This window comes from Bombus affinis, chromosome 2 (genome assembly GCF_024516045.1).
Source record: "Bombus affinis isolate iyBomAffi1 chromosome 2, iyBomAffi1.2, whole genome shotgun sequence".
Lineage (NCBI taxonomy): Eukaryota > Metazoa > Arthropoda > Insecta > Hymenoptera > Apidae > Bombus > Bombus affinis.
Genome location: NC_066345.1, coordinates 4285102 through 4304406, shown reverse-complemented (window position 1 = coordinate 4304406; position 19305 = coordinate 4285102). Strand labels below are relative to the sequence as shown.

At 34.3% G+C, this 19305-nt stretch overlaps 1 protein-coding gene across 2 annotated transcripts in view; it reads right to left on the bottom strand.

Annotated features, from left to right (window-relative positions):
• Positions 1–19305, bottom strand: part of LOC126928995 (cadherin-87A) — a 521848-nt gene that overhangs the window by 44936 nt on the left and 457607 nt on the right. The gene's annotated exons all lie outside the window — the stretch shown is intronic.

Below are 19305 nucleotides of genomic sequence, written 5' to 3'. Positions count from 1 at the left end.
CAGCTCTTATCAAATTGGATAATAAATATGAATAATAGCAAATTTTTGTTCTACATAGGTATAAGGGCAAGATATTAAGTTCGATAGAACGATAATGACGTGCTTCACGTAGTCAGCTACAAACATCATCCCACACCCAAGTTCGAATCCCGACACCGTAGTTCCTGTTTTTCACGATTCCTAGATGACAAGACTCGCCCATGGATGGAAAGGAAAACGAAACCGATCTGAGATCACTTCCGGTTGTCATCAAGCGAAGAAAGTAAGGAAGATGATGGTGTTACACCCCGAGACGAAGAACTGAAACTTCTTCCATTGAAGAAGCGCAGAGATGTTATACTTCGAGACATTTAGAAGCTCGAGAGAGGAGAAGAATAAAAGTACACGTAAGAGCAACTTGCAAATTATCAGAAAAATACATAATGAGGCCCCAAATTCTTTCTGTAAAATCAGATGTTTCTTTAACTTGCTGTCCCAATCTCTTTGTTCGGTTTAATAAGAATTACTCGAACGAGAAATAAATATCTTTCATTTTCCATTTAATAATTTACTTATAATTCTCAATGACAATTGATTGTAAAAATTCTACCAAATAAAAAAAAGAAAAAAAATTTTTCCATTTAAATGAAAGGAGAGCATTTTTTTCTCCTCTAGCGGGCGTCACGGAATGATTTGTTGAAGCGTTTAATTAATAATACGTAACACTTTAGCACGCGGGATATCTGTGTATTAATAAACAATTTGCATATAGAGTATATGTATGTATCTCTTATACATGTATGTACGTGTTCCATATGAATTATTATGAGAGTTTTCTTCTTTTCGTAATATAAGTCGATATTACCACGTCTGTGTGTTGTTACGACATGTATTGTTATATCGCGATATTGTAAGTCTATTGAAAGTTTCATTGAAAGTTTGGCAAACAAATTACCTCGTTAGTTTTGCCTTGGTATCTTTTCTTTGCTAGTTGCCTTTGCAACTCTTATCTTGTTTTATCGTTCAACGACCATCAAAACATCCGAAATTAGAAAATTTACTGTAACCCACGGCTGCGGATCGCGTTATTTTAAGTGCATTTCCGGGTAGCTGACACGAGTTGCTAATAGAATTAGCTAATTAGCAACGAGCTATCCTAGCTTTGCCATCACAGGCTTTGCAAAAAGTTCAACGCGCAGAAACTGCACAGAGTCTTCAAATAGTTTTCTTGAATATAACATACGTTGCTTCTGTATATCTTTTACCTTGTAAAGCAAACGTCTACATACAGGGTGTCCCGAAATTTGTGATACAACCGGCAGGAGGATGATTGTAAAAATAAATCGAAAAAAAAAGAAGATTAAAAAGAAAACACCCCCTGATCTCATTAAAGAAATAAAATAGCCAAACTCGAAGATGGTATCCCGCTGGGGTAGCCATCCACCAGTCAGTTATTTAGCAACTAAGTTAGAAATATTTACCAAATGTCTAGCTGGACAAATTGTAACGTACAAATTAAATAATAATAAAAAAACTTGTGTTTCTGCTGATGTTTGTATTATTACATTCCTTTATTTTGCATTTAATTAGAATAGTTTCGTAAATAAGGATGAGATCACTAGCTTGTACGAGTCATTTTATTATCGTGACATTGTCCATGTTTGATAACGATTCATCTATTACTCCACGTTTTAACAATAATTTTAACAACTATTTCTTTACTAATTATTCCTTCATTCCATTAATAATAATTAATCCAAATGAAGCTTTAAACGAAAAAATGTTACTTCTTTTCTTCGACTTATTTCTAATCATCACCACTCGACCACCATGGTTTTCAGAGTCACCTTGTATATTGGTTGCCAAAAGTTTTCAGCCAAAGTGAAGTTCTATATTTCCGTCTAACTTATATATTAATCAAATTCTTGCTCAAATTTTTACAATATCGTACTTTATGAAATACTTTACGTGCTACGCTCGCGGAATGAACATTCACTTTTAAAAACTCCTTAAGCGAAAATAAAATTAGCCACAAAATTATCTCGAAGCGCATCTATTTTGAAACCATTCGTGGCTCGTACATTGACGACAACCGATTCAAATGATTCAGACAGTGGGGTTTATCATTACCACCTAATGACAAAATCCGCAATCACTTAGTTGCCAACCCAATACTTGGCTAACTCGGCATTTACAACTCGTAGAAGCAAGAAATCTACGTCATTCGAACGTTATAACGAGCATTATTAACCCATTATTTCGCTTCGAGCGCCGCTTATAGGAGGCATCTACAAGATGATCTGTGGGTACGAGCGCCGCTTATAGGCGGCATCCACAAGATGACATCTCATATATCCGACATTCAAATGATGCATATACAAATGTTGTCTGTAGTCAATAATATATTTTTCATTATCGGCAGAACATTTTCTGTTGATTTTATTGACATATTGGATTAATCACTTCTTAAAGTTACTTATTGTTGAAACAACATCAAAACGTTTCACGCAATATATTTCAAACATCCAAACGATCGTATACTGTTTCATGCTAAAAAATCTATTAAATGCATTGACAGTAAAACGATATTTCATATACGGTTCTTACAAGAATTATTGCTATTTAAGACTTAGGAAAACGTATATACAGCAAGCACGCACACTGTGCGTATTTCTGGCGCGCGTTTCCATTCAGTGACAGTACTTCGGCGGACTGGACTGTCGTAGCGAAAGGGTTAAAGTTGAAACACGACTCGACCCAGATGCTAAATTTGCATCTTGGTAATAGGAATTTCGTACGACTACTTATTGCGAGTTTCGAATACTGGAGACACGTGAAAGGAGCAAGTGGTCGAGTTCTAGCGAGAAGGGATGAAAGGAAGAGTGCATGGCCGTGCAAGGTATTAGATGGACGTGTCTGAATGTATTCTAGGAATGTTTGCATAGCTGGGCCAAAGTGAGTGAAAGAAAAGGTGGAATAGAGAAGAAAAGAATGCACAGGTGTTGGAGTACATTGCATGGAAGATGTGTGTCTGAGACAATGGCAGTCTTTGAATCTGTTTTCAGAGGACGTTTCGCTATACCTGTTTGAAAAGGTAAAAAGAGCTTCTTTCTTCCTCGCATTTTCCGAGCTGCGAACTAACCGAGTTAACTAAAACTAACGAAGTTATATCTGTCGTTCGTAATCGACTAGAATTATTTATTAGAATTTTATTTATTCGAATTCTATGCAGAGAAGATATTTGCGTAGGATTAAGATATGAAATGTATGGTACGGATTTGTTAAAATTATTTGCAGGTGTTTCATTAATACGATGAATTTTAATAATTTCGTGCTGGCTCGCATGGTTCTCTTCTACATTTGAATTAAAGTTTATAATATGCATGAAATTGAATAACTGTGAACGCAATAATAATATAATAATAAATAGGTCAAAGTTGATCAAAATAGGGATTTAAAGACCTGTTAAATATATATATACGGTAAAGAAATTCGATTATTTATACGAGATGATATGAACCGGTTCTCCCTCGGATAATCGAAAATCGTAAAAGGAAAATTTTGATAATGTAATACTGTGCATGTATTTAGGTTTAATTACTTATTTAATCGACCGAAAGTTTGACTACCTGCTTTCACAATACCTGACTGTACTATTTCCTTTCTGTACACTTCTATGCACTTTCCTACTCTTTGTAAAAGAAAATTGATGATTTGTGATGACTTGAAAATTTCGAAAAACATGGTTATGGTACAGTTCAAAACACCTCGAATGATAACCGAGACTACATTGTACGCACCAAATCGATGAAATTACTGTAGTGTTGAATATTATACCTAGTTTAATGTGTTCGCAAATAACTCTTCGACTCTCTGAAATCTACTTCATTTTTCACGAGTGTCTTAACACGTGTGGACAAAGGCAGAGCTCGAATTGGTCACTGAACAATTTTGGAGATCGTTGTGCAACGCTAGTACAACAGAAACTTAAACGTGGAATATAACGTGCAGCGATAACGCGCCAAAGGACATTTACCCGAACGTGTGAAAGAGTCTCAAGAATTTTAACGTGAAAATCAAACCATTGAAGAAGCCCTATCGGCAGCAAATTTGCCGACAAGTTAAACAGTCTGTCGGAGTTTCTAACTTTCATTTTACATCCGCGAGCAACGGTTCACGTTTCAAGGTGGAAAATCGACTCGCGAATCATCGATCCTCTAAAATAGAACCAGTGACGTAACTCACGTTTTAGGCTGAAGCACGTTCCAGATCAAATCAAAAGGCTTCTCTGAAGGATAGCGAAACTTCCGTAGTAACTTTGTCCTTTCGAAAACGTGCACCGTAGCCGTTCATGCATGCGTAATGGTCGAGCCGCAATGCTGCTGGCTTTCGAGCAAGTGAATCTCGAATAACGTCGACCTAATTGTGCACGATCGTACGTGTACAATGCAACGCGAAGAAAATAACGAGACGTAGCAAAAAAGAACGTTTTCATGACGAAGGTGAACACACTAGGAGAATTGCTTAAGATCAATTTTGTAGCACGAGAATATTCAGATAAAGCGTTTCTCTAAAAGGAATACAGAGATTTACAACTACGAGTTACACTTAACACTATGACGATCGTATGCTCTGACAAAGTATATAACCTGAATGGGAAAATAAAATTGTAAAATTGAAAATGCGTATTTTAGCAATCGATTGAACAGATTCAAACGGTTCTGAAGGTTCGTTCCGATTTACATTTCGATTCGATATACATTTGTTGAATTACATGGATGCCATTTCGTTCCACAACCTTCCCCATCTTTCACGTAATTTGAATATTCCATGCTCGGAAAACCTCTCAGGTTTTTTCGGCGGAAAACTTTCCAACGTGATTTTTTATGTCGAACAAAGAGTTAAAAATCGGAACGAACTTCCCGAGCAGCATTTAACGAGTGTAATATTTTATTAAAAATCAACGAGCATATTTAAAGGTACTTTTAGTAACGTTTCTTAGCGTGATATGCTTGCAAACAGTTTTCTCCGATGGAGAGGTACTAAACAAAATTTGCTATTTTATTAAATTCCTCAAAAATCGGAATGAATCTTCTGAGCAATCAATATTGATAACGATTCTAATATATTGATAACAGTTTCGTATTATTCAAGCATGTAATGTAAAAACACTTTTGTAACATTTCGTTTATCGAATCAATTGCATTTTTTTACTGTTTTATTTAACAGTACTTAACATTTTTATAGGACACCATATGAAGTACGTAAAGTGTCAACGAATTTCATTAACAAAATTGGAAAAAATTTGAATTTCGCTTTTTTTATTCGTCTTTTATTGGTCTAATATTACATATTACGCGTTATAAACAAATTGTAAGTTTTTACAGGGTAAGAGAACGAGATTTCGTCGCTTGATCGATCTTTGTCGTTAAGTGCTCGAGTGCGTAAACGGCACTTGGAATTTGAAGTAGATACCTGGCTAGTTAAAAGACAGCAAAAATAAACGAATTTGTCGTTGCAGAGTCTTCTGTAACACTCTATCTTTTCGCGAGTGGTGCACTACGTTATTTCTTAATATTCCAGGTCGTGTTTCAACATCTAAAGTACGTAATTCTGGTATCTATTTTCGATGATGCGTGACGTATTGTTTCTATTTTCACATTCCCAAATGACGATGAAATGTCAGTTAGTACATGAAACTCACCGCTTAAATCCCATTTCACTTCCTTTTTTAAATTCTATTCTATAAAATATAAATTTGCAGAAATAGCCGCGGTCTAATCGTAACTTGCAAATTATTAATTCTATTATTACAATTATCGCGGATGTTTATGCAATTTCGTATCTTTATGAACGTAATTAAACAAAATCAAACTAGACGTTTTTCCCACCTAGTAAATACCATCGTTTTCTATATCTTTTAAATGTGCTTCATTAAGATAAAATGGATGATGTTATAGATTTTTTGTTCGGGCCTTTTTTCTTCGAAGGATAATATGTTTCTATAAAAAGATGGAAAATTGCTCTATAGATATATTCACTTTCTTTGCGATATATTTGTTAACGGGAAAAAGTAGTACATATTTACATTAGATACTTTCGTTATTTTATTATTGTTTAATACCAAATATTTTGTTTCAAACAATCATTTACATATCTACTTACACACACACACATACACACATATTTACTTACTCTATTTTTTTACTCTCACTGTTTCAATTGTTCGCAAACTCAATTGCAGATTAAACTAAACCGATTAAACCTATTTTTCTGAAATTCAAAGAAAGGCTGCTGCGAAGCGACATTTTCACACGTTCATTGATATTACTTAGTCGCGTGAAATAAAAACTCGTGGCAAAGTCGAAGAAAGGTGAAACGGTAAGTTGGCGCTCGGTACATGTCCGCGGTGCAGCAGGAAGTAAAAAGAGACAGAACCGCACAATTCAACGTAATGACTGCAATTTTGCGAGGGAGCAGGGGGTCAAGGATCCGAATACGATGCACGGTCTTATCATTATCACGCGCGTCACCGTGTTGCACACGTTACCTTTCTCTCAACACACGAGCGATCCGCGAGCACGGTAATTTCGACGTGACAGAGCCCAGAAAGGAAGTTCCTTTTCCGTCCGCGCAAACACGCCCCTTTGGATCCCGCATCCTCCTCGCTTTACCCTTCGCGGTTACATATATTCCCGTTTCTCCTTCTTGTATTTCTGACTGTGAATAACCTTGGAAGCTCTTCTGCTTCCTTTTTGAACCGACACAATCACGCGACTTTCCTCTCTACTCTCTTCGAATCTGCCTTTTTAGTCCGCGGTTCTCTTCCCGTTCTTTCCTTCGATTCTTTTCTTTCTTTCTTTCTTTCTCATCTCCCTTTTCCTTTCTTTCCCTCGTCTCGCGGTTCCGCAACGGTTCCAGATAATCCTCCTCTTATTCTTGAGTTTCCTGTCGGTTGCAGACAGAGGGACGGGACAACGTAACCACTTTCGAGGGACACAATGCGCCGACAACCCCGCCGCCTCGGTTTATCCCCGCATCGTGCTACCCACTGTTCTGCTCGTCGTGTATCGCGGCTACGTGCAGAGAATCGCGATCCGCCGCACAAAAGCTCGACAAGACCCTGTTTCGCTCGGTTTTGCGCTTTTATTTCGACGACACGCTCGCGACAGCGAAGGTCCGTGCACGAACGGCAAACAGCCTCCGCGATCAGTCGACACTGTGACCTTCCTCTTTATCGATGCAATCGCAACGAGGTGCTGGTTGTGTCGCGACGTTTCCCCGAATTGCTCGACACCAGCACTTTATTAGTTTGCCACGTGACACTTTGACGTTGCTTATCGAGTTCAAAGGGAGTTGCGAAGCTAATAACACGAATACGAGATGCTAATTACAATGTGGAAGGTTAATGGGATATGTGGAAATACACGAATACGTAGAACACACGTAACGCGTGAAAGTATGAGCAATATTTACCATATTTAATTATTTTATTATATTTAAGAAAATCGTAGACGTAACGTTTAGCGAATGAAACGAATCTCTGTTTTGGTTTTAAGGTAGGACCTCGATTAACCTACTTAATCGAGACAGGTCGAGGAGTTCTGATAAATCCAGGTTCAACGAATAATTGAGGCTCGAGGGCAAATAAATGAAAACGAGTTTTCTATGCCAAGATGAGCCTTTTATTTCCAAGAGATATAATTGCTTTTGTACTATAACCATATTTCTGATTTGTAATACAATTATTTAATTAAATTATTTGCTCAACGTTGCTTTTAATAGTGTTTTATCATGTCATCCTCTCAGCAGAATTAAACTTTCTGTTAGACTGAGTGTGTCTTCCTTATTCAAAAGATCGAAGCACCTTCTTTATGACTAATTTTTTCATTTTCTATCACCTCGTCGATGGGCTAATTTTAGATAGCAGCGATTATATCAGTGGATATAGCATAGTATGGATTATTTTCAGGGAGCTACACTTCTATGTTAAGTTCATCCACTTGCTCACTTGCTGATTCGGTATTGATCCACTGTGCGATTGTTTCTATCATTTATGACAGGATGTTCTGTATCGACAGTTTTACATCTGTAGAGCTTGAGTCATCATTTAATTATAGTCTGCACCTGAACTTTGTCCCATTGATATTTGATACTCATATAAATATATTCGTCGAGGCATTCGCTGGAATTAGGGACGTTTAACGAACAGAATTTGACAATTAACCGTGACGATTAGATATTCGAGATGCTAATGACAATAATCTTAGGTTCAATAACGAATACACGGTCAGCAAATGCGCTTTCTTACTTGTCCAAGGTCCAAGTCAAACTGAACTTATGTACTTTACCTCTGTACCTCTCCGTATCCCTTGGGTCAACTCTCTTTTAACACTAGAACTACCACAGTCAAATTGACTGGTTTTACAATTTTATTTTAAAATTCCTACTTCATGTTATACTTTTTTCCCGCAATGATGAATGACTTTCGCAACAATAACCAAAAGAATAATATAACGAATTTTATTTTGTTTTTTATGTATTCAAACTGAAAATAATTTCGTATCAAAGCTATTTATACCAATGCCAGTCAAAATGACTGGTACTTGTCGAAGTGTAAAAGGATCCTGTAGTCTGTTTATCGAACCCCAATTAGCCAGTTTCCTCGTTTTGTACAACTTCCCACACGTTTTTAAAATTTTTACTCAATATGATGATATCAGTTATCAGGAAAATTTCAGATCGATCGCTAACATTAGAAATACCACACCAGTCAAAATGACTGGTTCTACAATTTTATAAATGTGTCGACCCTCGTTTAGGGATCATGGTCCCAGATGGATTAATAATACCAAAAGTGTACTTTATAACATGAAATTCCTTCTGTAAGAAAGTAATAAATCAAAAAATTAATAAATCAAAAAAAGTAATAAATCAAAAAGTTTTATTATTTAAGTACAGCTATAATAAAAAGTCTAGACTAAAGTATTGGGGATCTTCCCAAAAATTCCAAAGGGAAAGCCCCGATGTTCTTTCATCTCCGACATATTCGTGTAAATCTTCGATATCGAGGGATTTCAATGCAGTTAGAAAATTATCATTTGGCTGTGAAGGAAGCGTTTGATATTATTAACAAAAGATTCCGGATAATCACGAGACGGTTAATCGAGATTCTACTGTACTTCGTTAGCTATCTACATAAAAATATGAGTTTGCATAAATATCCAGAGTCTAGCGTTGACTATAGAAAAAAATATTAATATAATAATTTTGTTTATGTTTATTTATTTACCATTAAAATATAACGAGTTTCAATGATATTTAAATGACGACAAGTATTACGCAGAAAGTGGTGCAAGTGTTTGATACGAAAGTGCATAGGCTACGCGTAATACGTGAGCAATATATAAGTATTCAATACCATTCACATTATTTAACAAATAAATCAATTTTCTATTTAAGTTCTATTTTGTAAATTATCTTACAAGAGTACGAATTTTAATTATACAACGAACAAGACAGATTATTGTGATTTTAACAAGATGTAACCATATTATGTAAGCATAAAATTTTAGTTATTTGACAGAAAGTTTCTTGTTAAGGGAGGCAAGTTTCAGCAATTTATACTTTTAATTTCTTGTGCTAGTAAATAAAGCTCGTAATGTTTTTTCTTTATAACTGGGGATTGTAGTCTTAACCATAGAATGAAATTCTCCGCTATCTTTAAATTGCTTTGTAAAAACTTGCGACATTGATTGTTGCGGAAAGCAATAAAGAGTGATTAAGGAAAATTGTTCATGAAGAAGTGAGTTCCTCTGGGTATAAGAAAAGTTGTCATGGTATATTGCATCAGCATTATGTTTTATATTTCTACTCTGGCCAGCTTTTTGATTTATAAAATTACAGCGGCAAGAAGAAAGTAAGGAAGAAAACGAAGGAAGAAGACGATCATTTCTCTAATTACGTAATATAATCTTCCATGAAGCGTTTACGATATCTTCTAAATTCGTTGTTTTCAATTCTTATTTAATCTCTTAAATAAATACAAGATTCTATTAACCTATGAATGGTAAATTTTAAGCTTACGATTTGCACTCCAAAAAAGTTCTCAATTTTACAAATAACAACACATTGTTTATCGTAGATATCTGCGAATAAAATTATTGTTATTTTAATTATTACAGTGGCATTTTTAAAAACCAACAACAATTTCTTACATAATTATATATCTTGTAAATCGTTTTATTTACTAATCTGACAAAAGATTCAAACAAGTTGCCTGTCAGTGAATTTCAAGAATTTCAAGTACATAATTTGAAACACCACACAAATTGGCTAGATATCTGCGAATAAAATTATACTTATTTTAATTATTACATTTTTAAAATCCAACAACAAGTTCTTACATAATTATATATCTTGTAAATCGTTTTATTTACTAATCTGACAAAAGATTCAAGAGGAGTTGATCTTATCAATTTTATTCATTTTCTTTACTCATATTACGTAGGTGTTCGTCTAAATGTCACAGTGCTGCGGATATTGTGACAAGCAAAAGCGACGATTAATTACCATTGCCGCGAGTCCTCTCACTCATCTACGTGTCTTCTCGTATAACTGAGAAGCAGCCCGGAAATGCGAGGTTAACAAAATTCCCTCATCTGCGTCGAGAATCGCTGGCGAGAATTCTATCGCAAATGAAGACTTGTGAGTATACTAACATCGACTGGAAAGGTCTCGTTAAATAACCGATTCCATTCATCGATTTTCTCTTAGAAATAATCTGAACGAGATTCCTCTTCGACGATAGATAAGACTGACAGATAGATCGCGGATACTTATGCATTTATGAGAGTTATAAAAGTGTGAAAATGTAGAGAATGCAGAAAATGTAGTATGCAAGAATACGTGAAATATCAGAAATGAAGCGATGGTTATAATATCTAATGAGTAGAACAAATGTGGATAAAAATTCTACATTTTTCTCCACGATCATGAAAGTATGAAATTGCATGATATCGATGCAAATAGTAATATAGACGCAAGGAACGAGAATGAGCGAATGAAGAAATCTCTGGAAAATTCGAGAAGCAGCCACTTCGATGGAAAAATGAGATCTGTATAATTTTTGTTGCCTCTTGGCGCATAAGATTGCAACGAGCTGCTAAAATCTTTTTCGTTTAATACGAATCTAAGTAGATACAGATTCGTCTGAGCTATTTTCAATTAAGTAAAAATCATACAATATATTCAAAACTGTGAATAATCTACAGATCTTTCAAAACTCGGAACTTTAAGATTACGAACCATTGTTTCTATTTGTTGTAAAAGCAATAGTGCAACTAATTTGCGCAGGATAAATGTTATTTTCAAATGTGGTTTCTATGTTACGTGATTTTATCATTTATATCACACGCGTATAATTATTCAATAATTTCTATTAAATTTCTTTATTTTTGTTCATAAATGTTTATAGTAAATATATGAATAAAATATACATAAATGTATATAAGATATATATACAATATACATAAATAAATAGATGGAAAAACTCTTTTTAAATAAATATTTTTGACAATATTGTCGAAAAAACGGAATTTGTTGACTAATCGTTTTGTACGCATTTGCTAAGAAAGAAAAAGAAAGAAAAATAAAAAACAAAGGGAGTTGATTCGCACAGCTGTTGGGGTACGTTGAAAAGAACATTGGAAATTTCAAGTTAGTACAACATGTCCATTATTCAGCAAACCAAATAAGCAACGATGCTACTAATACATAGTTCTATACTTCTTTACAGGTGCACGAACATGGTCGTATGTTTTATGCAACGTTAGAGACAAACTAACTCGGCAGTTGTTGCATATCGAATAGCAAAGTTGAGGAACAGAGTGAAAGAGCAAGGAACACAAAGTGTCCTAAATCATTTCATTGACGAAGAAAAGCGTCGTATATTGAAGACGCTATGCTTAACGCTGTTGAAAATTTTCATTTTTACAAATTGATTTAGCAATAATTATTTCTAATAAATTACAACTACTATGATTTTCGTGTAAAATGTAGATAACAATAAAATTGTAATATTAACCTCTTGAAAATACGACAAAATCTTACGTGAATCGTATAGCTTGCATAATAATAATAACAACAACAATAATAATAATATTAATACATAATAATAATAATAATAATAATAATAATAATAATAATAATAGTCAAGAAATAGAAATGTGAAAGAACGAAAACAAAAATATATATTACACGTCGAGGTGTTGGAATTAATGGAACGATCGATGATTGTAACATGAAGTAAAAATTAATATAATTTTCTTTCGATGAATTTGTCGATGAATTTTCGAGTGCGTTCTTTAATTCACAATTAAATTAAATTATCAAAATAAATTTACACTGATGTATTAATTTACTAAAGTTTAGTAATGTATATGTATCATAACGCTAATTATCATGGGCTTCTGCAACAGGCATTAATTTCACTCATTATCGAAAAACCGTTTTAATTGATTCGTTCGATCCGGACCAATAAATTAGTTAATAGAAATTCCAAAATTTTACAATCTGTAATTTCCGGCTATTTTTTCATGAAACGATCCGTTTTTAAGGAATCCAATCGAAAATGTAATTTCACGGTAATTTTCGAAGTATGCGTTTTATGCAGAACAACTTTCGAACGTGATGCAAAAGGAGACCTTTACCTGAACCGGTGGGAGACGACACATTTAGCGAATTCTTCCATAAATAAGAAATTTCGTCTATTGGGTACAGTAGAATCATCTTTATCGTAACACTCGTTACTCAAACGTTCTTTCATGTGGACGTCCTATTACACAAATAGCATATTTCTTATTAGAACACTCTATGTAAGTATGCACATTGTGTTCTTTCCTTTCTGTAGGACGAAATCTATCCAGAATGATTTACTATGAGATTGACATAGATGACACGAATTAACAGTACAACAGAAAAGTAACGCGGCAGAACTAACAGTACTCAAACAATTATTTGATCCAGTTGGCGAAACAATGAGTGATCCATAAGTCTGATCTTTTTTAAATTTCACAAGGAATAAGCAGAATTGAGGAAAATAGATTCTTTTTGATTTTGCATTAGCAAACCAATATTTACTTAATTTCGTTTTATTCATTTATTGTTAAAAATGACAACGTGAGTTCGCGCTCACCATCCATATGCAGATGTGCTAGTTACAATAAATAGTAACTAGAAGATAGTTTTTAGATTTAATCGATAGGTTCAAGATATTCTTTTGTTTTTATCCTCAGTCCATGTAAGAAAGTGCAATAAAGGTTATTCAGCTCAGAACGGTGTGATAGATTTATCCGAAAAATAAACTAATAGCTATTGTGATCCTACCTCTAAATACAGAAATAACAACATTTATTTGTTTGTAAGTTTATTTTCAGGTAGCCCCACTAACAGTAAAATCAATTTATTTCATTTCGTCTGAAGTATTTTATATAAAATTCGGTGCAAAGTATTTTTTACTTTATTATGTGAAAATTCTCTTATCCAAACATTTTTGTCCTTCAATTAGTTCACACAACGGAGTTTCCACTGTAGTTGGCGAACCACTGAAAATTTCGTCGCGTTTTCAGCCTGGTGCACGTAGCGAGAGACGATAAATAAATAAATGAGAAATGTAACGAGGTTCCGATAACATTGACGTTGCGGCCGATTGCAGTGGTGCTGCACCACATCGCGTCGCGTCGACAAAGAAACGGCGTATTGCGGCTTTCATTAGCAGCATCATATCGGCAATCGTCATCCCGAATCATCCAATTAACGGCAGCTATAATGAGGACGTCATAAATGATTCATAGTCGAATTTCTCGTCAATGCATCGCCACTACAGCAAATGGAATTATAGTTCGACGTATGGCAGCTACATTTGCAGCCAGTTTTTCCCACTAAAAGCCATTCATCTCATCAATAGGACTGTCATTCACGCGCATACGGAGAATCTATAATTCTATGAATAGGAAATGAGCATTTACATTGTAAGCACTTAGTCATCAGATTGACTGCTTTCTGTAAAGGTGGACATTTGACAATGTTAAATGATAATAAATGACTACGCACAGATAATGGTATACAGAAGTGTAGTTTTGCAAATTAATCGCCTTTACATATGTATTCATGTTAATTACATACTTTCATTAAACGATTTGCTCGCTTATAGGAATTTTCACTCAATTCTGTTACCTTTAATGCTTCATATCGATGGTTTCCATCATCACAACTGTCTTATTCCAATATTTCGTTAGGTAATTTTTTAAATTAACAAAACTTACCCATTGCTCGTAAATTCCTGTACACATGTATACAGCTTACGAGCTGTATATAAATTTTACATGCAATCATGCATTCTATGTCAAAGTAAATTAGAACATTAAAAGTGGTTCATAATCTTTTTAGCATTCTAATTTCTACGATTTTATCTTTGACACGTGAAACAGTGGATTTTGCGTTTATCAAGTGTTTTATAAATCGCGTTACGTATAAAACATTTTCGCGAGTCAGTCTACGTATTCGAAGCGATTGAAAGTGTTTCGCAGCACATCACTTTCTGCTTTCCGAACACAGGATGCTGATATACCGAGAAAAATCAAATCCGTTCGAAATACCTGAACCATCATCTTCTTGGCATGTATTGTCAATTTTCTCGAGAAAATAATCAACGTATCGAGATGGTTTTATCGAGAATGTCATCAACCCGACACGTTCCCAGTCCATTAGGAGAGAAGGATCGTCTTTGCAGATATCATGCAAATGTGGGTCATCGATGAAGCATTCAGCCCTGCTGGCTTGTTCTGTTTTATTTCAGATCGTTGTACTTACACTTCATACCGATAAACAGCTGGCTTTTCATTTGCATCCTAATTGGGTCAAAACGGCAATATCTTGCTCCATATTAACCAGGTCAGCACCAGTATCCGTGTATTTTTCGCGAATATTCTAATAATAATATGAGCGAGACACGTAACGAAGATTATGCGGCAATATATAAAAATCCATTCTTTTGATTATCTTTTGTTCTTATTCAACGTTCAGAAACACTTTAATTTTAATGCAATATTGATTATCAAAGGGAGAAAAATTGATCCTACATTAAAGTAAAAAGAAATTACGTAAAGCAGTACGTAATTATAAAGATAATACAGAAAATTAGAAATTTGAAATGAAATTTCAAATTCAATCATGCAAGATCCGTCATTAATTTAAGAATACAAATAAAGAGAGCAAGAGAAATATTTTACTTTAATAGAATTAACATATTGTAACATAGTAAACAGTTATCAACTTGCACGCTCCTCGTACTGTCCAATCAAACCGTTTTCGCTCTTAGATCAATGTATATGTATAGTATTCAACGCTGCATTCGTTTCATTATCACACCCACACAAACCAAATTTAATTACTTTTATTATCACTATTGTCCAATAATTTAATATTTAAATAAACTGATGATATATATGTATATTGATATCGAAACAATATGTGTATGGTCATCTCTGTGTATAAAAACGCTATAATCTGATTTTTTTAAACAATTCTACGATCTTGCGATAAGTACCCAGTATATTTAGAAACCAGGCCAAGGCACTTGAGTTTTTTGATATTTTCGCGAAATTTGTATGGATAATAACAGTAGAGAAATGCAAACGATCTCTCCGCCTCATATCTAAAAACGTTCAACCGACGTGACTTGGGCCAAATGCGCTTTTGCTTCGCCGCATTCTACCCCATTCTGTGATCCACACCACCTTGTTCTCTTTTGTCCAATGTTCGTGCACGTGATTTAGATGCATGCTACATAAATTATGAGCAATGCCCACCGTACGAACACGTATAATTGTGGCTAGTAAGCTTCCTAATTACACCCCAATGGTAAATTAGCGATATTGAAGGTTATTAAGCAACAGGATGAATTAAGAAGAGTGACGTGATAGTATTTAGTTTGATATTGTACACGTAAAATTCTTCTATGTGGTTTATTACATCATAAGGTGGCCTAAAAATATCTAACATTAGATCTAACATTATTTTCACCTGGAAGTATTTACGAAAGGATCAAGATTTTTATAGGAAACTTGAAGCAACATGTGAACTTTGTGTTTATATTTTTTGATTACATGAAATTACGAAATGGCAGAGTGGTGCAACGTTGTCTGACCGACGTTGTTCATATCCAGCAGAATCTTGTTTGCTTGTGCCCAGCGGCAAATGCGATTGGAACGTAAAAAGTGAGAAATTTTTATGCAAACTTGAATAAAGATAGATTATCTACAATATAGCGAACGATTTTCTTGATATCTCAATCCGTTGATTTTTTATAAATTTTCAAAGTTAAGTTTTCTCAGCGAAGAATAATATTTTGTCTTTAACAAGCCGCTGTTTTTTTATTATTCAAAATTATGGGAAAATCGTAGGGTGCATTATAGCTAATCTATTTTTATTTAGATTGGCACAAAAATGTCTTGCCTTTTACGTTCCAGACATATTTGCCGCTGAGCGCAAGAAAACAAGGTTCCGCTGGATATAAAGTCAGACCACGTGGCACCACTCCGCCATTTCGTAATTTTATGTAATAAAAAAGATATGAACACATAGTCAAGACGTTGCTTTAAGTTCCCTATAAAAGTTTTTATTCTTTGTCAAATACTTGTAGGCGAAAAAATTCTTAGATTTACTCTACTTTTTTAGGCTTCCAGGGTTGCACACCCTCTTGAAGAACAAGGAGGATATAACCCTTTTATGTACTTCTTTTCTGTGACAAGTATGCTCAAAATACAATAAAAGACTACGGCAAACTTAAAAATATCAAAATTGTTAATATAAATAATGACAAATGAAATGCAAGTAAAAAGATATGCATTTTTTAATTAGATTCTATATTTTATTTCTATCGTATCAAAATGCTGTAATAAATATAATAGCATGTCAATATGATAACGTACAATAATGTGGTCGCCGTATTTCCATAAAGAAGCAGAAAAAAGAACATTATATTTCTTTTATTACATCAAATTACGAAATGGCAGAGTGGTGCAACATTGTCTGACCAACGTTGTTTATATCCAGCAGAATCTTGTTTGCTTGTGCCCAGTGGCAAATGCGATTGGAACGTAAAAAGTGAGAAAAGAAGAAAAGAAAAGCAGGGATAGCATTAGTTTTACAACAGAAAATCACTGACGAAATAAATTAAATTCATCATGAATAAGTCAAATTTCCAAAAATGAATTCCATCACTCTCAGCGTTACAGACAGCATAAATTTCACAGTATCCAATTATTCTGTGAATTAGGAATTACCAAGTTCTAACGTTAAAATCCTGAGGATTACATATTGAGTAGTCTTCTACATGTACGTAGCTGGTATTTAACTAGGCAAGATTTTGTCGCTCTAGTTCTTAACTATTTTATCTTCGCTGGTTTGTAAACGGAGGAAACCGAGTTTAAAGTTTATGAAATTTAATATGATTGCGTGTAGTTATAACTTGAACGAATTGAATATTTGTTGCTTTCTAAATACCATCTTCATAATATTATTATAAATTCGTATTCTTGACATCAGACAGACGTACGTGGATTGATTAATTATACTTTTTTGAAAAATGCAGTTGCATCAGTTAAGAACTAGGACGACGATTTATTCGATGCACGTTGAGGCAGATTACTGTAGGCTCCGTAATATTTTTCACGAATAATTTCCCATGTAGCTGCGTACGTTATTCTCGCCGAAGAACGAAACACACGGGTTTATCAAGAGATACGTTCATCGGGGAAAAGTCGACTGCACGAGCATCGATGCAATTACGTGCAAAACCATTGCCGGAAGAACGCGAATCCGTGTAAAAGCATTTACGCGGTAACGGCAACGAGTAGCGTGTGGTGAACCGCAGACGTTGTTTCTGCAGACGCGTTTGCCGAGCCTCGGATCTACTATAAGTGTAACCTCGTTTAAAACGCTCCAATTCATGGCAAAATGGCTGGCACTGTACTCTCCTGATCACGTTCCTCTTCTCACGTCAAAAATATGACTGGAATTGAATAGACGAATCAATATAGCAATGATATTTTCGTTGTCTTATTTTTACTTGGCTCTGGAAATAAAGCGGCTTTTCTTATGTTTCAGTGATTTTTATGAACTGAAGGCAACTAGATTCCGGCACATTCGATTTGAAATAAAGATAAAAAATAATACGTATTATGAAAGTAACGAACTATTTTATTACTTTTCATTTTCGAAATAATATTGGAAACTGTCTACAGCAAATATCGAATTCTATGTAAACTTATGTAAAATAATTGTACCTGTAATAATAGTTAGTACTATTAATAATATAGTTACAATTAAGATATTAATAAATATAATCTCGTAATTACTGCTACTATTACCTAACATAAAGCTTAATATATGGTAGATAAATACAATTTGTGCAATACACCAATTAATTAGAAACTGTCTGAATTGTAATTATAATACTACGACAAACTATGCTAGAGAAGAGAATTTAATATACAGGGTGTCTCTGAAATTATCCTACAAGCGATCGGATGGTGATTGTACATACAAAAATAAGTCAAAAAAAGAGAATAACATTTTTTCGTTCAAGTTCTTGTTTTCGAGAGAAATAAATTTCGAGATCCGTCAAGTGCTCGTATGCTAATTATAAGTTTCCAGGCACTCGACTTTTTTCCAGCTCGCGTTGATATTTATATACATGGACAATGTCATGATTGACTTCCTATCATTGCTGTTATTTTATTTCCACATTTTTCACGTTTAAGATGCTTTCACAAATAAGGATAAGAGTATTACTTTTTACAAATCATTTTATCAACGTAATAAGTATTCAAAATGTTGACCGCATTGCTGCATACATAGCTCTGCTCGTATAATAAAATTATTACTAACACAAGGAGAAAGATTTTCAAACTGATTTTTCTCGAAAACGACTCCTCGAACGAAGAAATGTCATTATTCTTTTTCGACTTATTTCTACATGTAAAATCACCAATCGACCGTTTGTACCATGATTTCGGTGACATTTTGTCTAAACATTTACCGAATGACCAGCTGGACAAATTGTAAAGTACAAATTAAATAATAAAAAAAAAATCTGTCTGAACATTTGAAGAGACGAAGCCTCGAACACCATTGCTTCCTTAATTAGTTGAACAATAATTTACTATCTCTTATAACAATATTACATGATTAGTAGACGAGATGAGACATCTAATTTCGCCACCTAAAATTACTTGTAAGTGGTTTCTGTATGCATAGAAAAAA